We start from the raw sequence: 5,695 nt of genomic DNA on the forward strand, positions 1-5,695 counted from the left end.
TTAAAATGCTGAAAACATTGTACAAGGCGCGCGCAACTCTATCAAATATTCGAGCTCTTTGTGTCTCGAGGGACTATCGACCTTCCTGAATCTTCTTCCCTTTTCCGTCGTTATGCCACTAAAACCCATCGTGATCTCTATTTCTTTTTCCTTTTCCAATAATCCTTTTCTCTTTTTTTTTGGTTTCAAATAAATTTACACAAGTTTCTCGATGTTAATGATAAGAAAAAAAAATAAAGAACACAATAAGGGATGGATTAGAATCATGGAAAGGGGTACAACCCGTGATTAGTTCTCGTCCTCGGAAAATTGACATCCTACCGAGAGAACAATGGCTTTTAATTAAGAAGGAACCTTCGATCGATCGATTTGAAAAGGAACCTTCCTACTATTTCTACTGATTAGATTTTCCTATATTGGTGAGAAAAGGTAAGATCGATATTGGGGGTAGGTACTTTTGGTATTTCACAAAAATTCGTTGTCCTCGATCATTCAATTTTTTTTTCTTTTTTTTTTTAACTCATTCATTAAATTTCATCCTGTTCGATCACAGGATTTCTGATTATCAAAATTATTAGGTCGAATTATAAATAATTTTACGTTTTTTATGAGACAAAGAATGGTGTTTCTATCACTAATAAGTGTACGACACTTTTCATGGTGTTTTTTTTTTTGCACTCTTTGCAATTGTTCAACGTATATAATTGGATTTTGTTCCAATATTACCTTTAAAAGGTTTATCAAAGTCGGAAATACATCCTACACTCGGTTCATCTTTTAAGATTGTATCTCCAAAACGGAATTTTACAAACCAATTTCTGACTGCCTTATCAGTTATCAATCCTTCACCGTATACGCCGCATATTTTTTCAGCTGCCACTTTAGTGCCATTGTCTTGTTTCAATTCCTAAAGCATTACATGTCGAATATGCACTTTTTTCTATTCAATTTTAGTGGTTATGAAAAACCTTTAAATGTAACATTGACTACATCAAAAAGTTGACAGAAGACTAACTGAATCCTTATCTATACAGTAATATCAAAAATCCGTTTGTTTCGGTGACTTATAATAGGTAAATACGAAAAATAGATTCTACATAGACACATCGGAAGTTATTTATGATTCCAACTAATATTTAGATATCACAATTATGATTTTAACTATTATTATTAAAATAATAATAATAGAAAACAATGTTAACATTTTTTTTCTATTATTATTTTACAGAAGAACGACGTTATCATAATTCGAAAATAATTTCTTCCGTTTCGTTCTCGTTGCAATAAAAACGAGTTGACAAATCTTGATAATCCTTAAAATAAGACGAAAGACTTTCTTCAAGTGTTTGTTAGTGAAAACGAAATGCATTTTGATAGAAGAAGAAAAAGGAATCTTTGACAAAACATTTTGCGAGAAAAAGTTTTCTTCTTCTACAATACATCTCTATTATTATGATGATTATTATTATTATTATGATTATAACAGAAGTGAGTATAAGTAGAAAGAACAAAAAAAAAAAAAAACTTAGTAAAAGAAGAACCAAAAGAAAAAGCAAGAGGAACTTTAAGAAAGAAGAAGTTTTTCAAAACCTGATGCTTGTGTGAATCATCGAGAGTTGAAACTCCTTTTACTACTTGGTACGCCATTTCATTAACAACCTTTTTCTCTTTTTGCAACCTTACACTGATGGAAAAATAAAATGACAAAGGGTGTATGCAATTTTAATACAAAATCAACGTCCTCGTTAATTTTTTAACATGAACAAATAACAATCACGTGATTAATCTTACGAATGATGATTTATTCATTTTAAGATTTTTCTTATCCCCACATTCTGTATATTATATACGAGGTTAATGAATTTAAGACACTGTATTATTATCATTACAGTGAATACTCATTATCAATATATATATATATTTTTTTTTTAATCATAAACTTTTCTTTGTTACAACATGACTCGTTTTATGCTGGTACGACCTCGTGATATGAAAATAATCATTAAATAAATAAACTCTGTAAAAATAGAAGATTTACTAATCAATATTTTCTTTGCAAAAATTTACATTTTATAGTACATTCTTAAAAAAAAAAAAAAAATAATAATAAAACGATAATTTGTAAAAGTGTAATTGAAAGTAAATCACAAGTTCTATATGGTTATAAATATTTCTAATTGTGCTGCATAATTATGAAAGTTATTTAAGTCATGTATCTCTTGTTTCGAGATATTTGAAGATTTCTATTAGGTCGAGTGATAAATAACTTCCGTTTTTTATTTGACAAAGAATGGTGTTTCTGCGACTAATAAGTAAAAGACACCCTTCATGGAGTTTTTTTTTTTGCACTATTTGCATCTAATGGACATATCATTGGATTTTTCTCCGATATTACCTTTAAAAGGTTCATCAAAGTCGGAAATACGTCCTACACTCGGTTCATCTTTTAAGATCGTATCTCCAGAACGGAATTTTACAAACCAATACGATAATCATGACTCTTTGTTAATAAACAAATAATTGCGATTATAAATTGAGATATAAACTATCCTATCTTTCAAGTTGAATAAAACTGCATACAATGTGGAAAATTTTATTAAAATCGGTTCAGTAGTTTAGAATTCCATTGCGGACAAACAACGTGACACCTAATTTATATATATTAAGATATGAATTCTATGTAATATTGAAATAACAAGCACCTATTTAACAACTCATTTTTGACAATATCGTTTCCAATTACATTGAATTTATTTAGTTTAAAATAATGTTGTGCGTAATAAATAACAAACTCATTTTGTTTTTTGTAATTTTGACGTACATTAGACCACTTTCATAATTATGGGCACAATTATCTTGTCTATGAGATTCCTATACGAGAAATAGCAAATGAGGGATAGAATAATAAAAATAATAAAATAAAATAAATACATAAAAAATTGAATTATTTTTTTTCTCATATAACGGTGTATACATATACCATAGTGATTTATATACATACCGTAATCCTAATTACACGTAACATGAACAAATATACGTAAATTTCCTGGATACAACGTCCTATTAAAATATATTATTATATTGAAAATCGAATACACATATCTAATTAAAATATACACAGTATATACATATACATATATATATATATGTGTGTGTGAGTAAATAAAGGTACTACGCATGGCATATATTGATCGCGTAACTTGCCCGGCCGAGTTTGCTTTTAATTATACTCTTCCCAGTGTCTCCGATGGAAGAAGAAGAAGCGTCCATGTCAAAAAGAAAAAAACATGTCATCTGGACATACCACGTTACCTTTTTTATTTATTTATTTATTTTGTTTTTTTTTTCATTTTTGTTAGAGATCGTTCCGCTTCGATTATGCGTGTTATGGGGAGACTTGGAATTTTATGCGAAATGTATAATTATTTTAATAATGGCGCACTTTCTCGTTCAAAATTGATCCCTAAAGTTGGCATTAGGAATGAATTGAAAAATAAAAAAGACAAAATACAACCGTAATATATTTTCAAAGATGTCTTATTATTTATGTTTATTTAAAAAAAAAATCAAATGGTGTAGAAATGATTGCAATTAAAAATCTTAATATATATAAATTACGTGTGTCACGTTGTTTGTCCGCAATGGACTCTTAAACTACTGAACCGATTTTAATAAAATTTTACACACTGTGTGCAGTTTCATTCAATTTGAAAGATAGGATAGTTTATATCTCAATTTATAATCGCAATTATTTGTTTATTAACAAAGAGTCATGATTATCTCTGTTAGTTCTATAAGATTCTAACAGATGGCGGTATAAGGTAATTCGTTCGACTTAAAGACGTGTGTATGGGACTGATTGTGAGTTACAGCAACGCGTGGTGGGGCACACCTAGTAGCATGTAAAAAAAATCTATAGACCGATCATAGATTCAAATAGGAAATATTCGAATACGTAAGCAACTTGGAATATTTTTTTATCATTAGATGATAATAATATTTATCTTATAGATTATTTTAAAAAATAGAATATGTTCAAAAGAACATCTTTATCATCCAGATTCTAATTCTGAAGTGAACTGTGTGTTGCAAGAAAAGATTTCACTATTACCCACTGAGTTAAATATTAAACAAAATATGTTTGTATTAACTATTGGTAAGCAAATACCATTACCAATTGCAAAAATAAAAGAATCTACAATTACTGACCAAATTTGTTGAACAATTACTGATCGGTTAAGTAGAAATTTCAAGGAATCAACTAAGTATCAAAAGTATGAATCAGTTATTCGCATAAGGTATACTATTATCGATGTAAAATTCACGATTGATAAGACAGGAGTCTACTATAATATTGTCTTAACAATTTAAGTATTTTTAATGATAAAAAAAATTGTTTATAATCAATATTAATTGATGCAATAAAAAATATTACATCATGAAAAAAAATGTATGTGTTGGATTAATTTTTGTAAATTTTTTTAAGTTCCTTGCAATAGTTAACATTAAATCCTTAAACTGTATTAATCCTTAAACTTCATTTATGCGAGTACTGTTTATTGTTGACAAGAAAAAATTTGATGGCTTTTTAAAAACTTTGAAATTTTGTAAATTGAAATTTTTGGCTCTTCCGACTCAAAAGGTTGCCGACCCCATGGTATATATCTATATCTATGTATAGGTAGTAGTATTATATATAAGCCTTTGAATAATGAACGTTCAAGTAGAGAATATCGAGCATCGTTAGTGTTTCGTATGTTTCGTAGTGTTTCAAGGTAAACCTTTAGGGAAAGCATTTCGTCTACGGAAAATATATTATTTCACAAGTACGTAGGTGTAAAGAGTTTAAACGGAGGGCTTTTGGAAGGAACATTAATAAACTACATTCGCCACTGTAAAGTTTTGGACGCTTATTTGAAGGGTCACACGAGCGAGAAAATGAAACCTTGCTAATTATGTTAATTTAATAGAATCATAATACGTTTTGCGTGTGTCGGGATAATCGTCAACGTTTCTAATTAAAATTTCACACGGTAGAGTTTGAAAAGGATCTTAACTCGATACTTGAATGAAACTTCCTCAGACCAAAAGCAAAAGACACACACACACACATACACTTACTCTGATTTTTCTTTTCCTTTCGGTTACATTTTCTTTTTGCGACGTAATTTTACGCTCAACCAATAAGGATATTCGTTATAATATGCAAATTAATGCACTAGCATTATGTGTCATCATTCTTATATACATTAAACGTATAAACCATGAAAAATTTAATATTTATTTAAACAATATTATTCTCTAATTGTAATAATTCATTATATTCCTCCTGAGGCCCCGTCACCGTATACGGTGACGCTCTTCTTTTTGAAGTTTTAGTATTTTTAGTTGGAACAACTTATCACATTTCCCATTTCGAAAGAAAATTATTTTCGATAAATAAACAATATTTTTATATTTTATTATTTTCGATAAATAAAATATAATAATATAATATAACCATAATACTCGGGTTGCATTGTTGATATTTCTACTTATCGCTTCTTTACATTACAACGCGCCGACAGTCGAATTTTGGGCCCAGCGAGAAACTCAACCGATACAGGCTGGGTGATCAAAGTGTTAAAAAATCTCGTATCTTACATTAGACAGACATCATTTTGTACAAAAAAGTCTGTGTTAATTTACAAATCGA

This window comes from Polistes dominula, unplaced genomic scaffold (genome assembly GCF_049000335.1).
Source record: "Polistes dominula isolate Pdom_NZ unplaced genomic scaffold, Pdom_raw_medaka contig_31, whole genome shotgun sequence".
Classification (NCBI taxonomy): domain Eukaryota; kingdom Metazoa; phylum Arthropoda; class Insecta; order Hymenoptera; family Vespidae; genus Polistes; species Polistes dominula.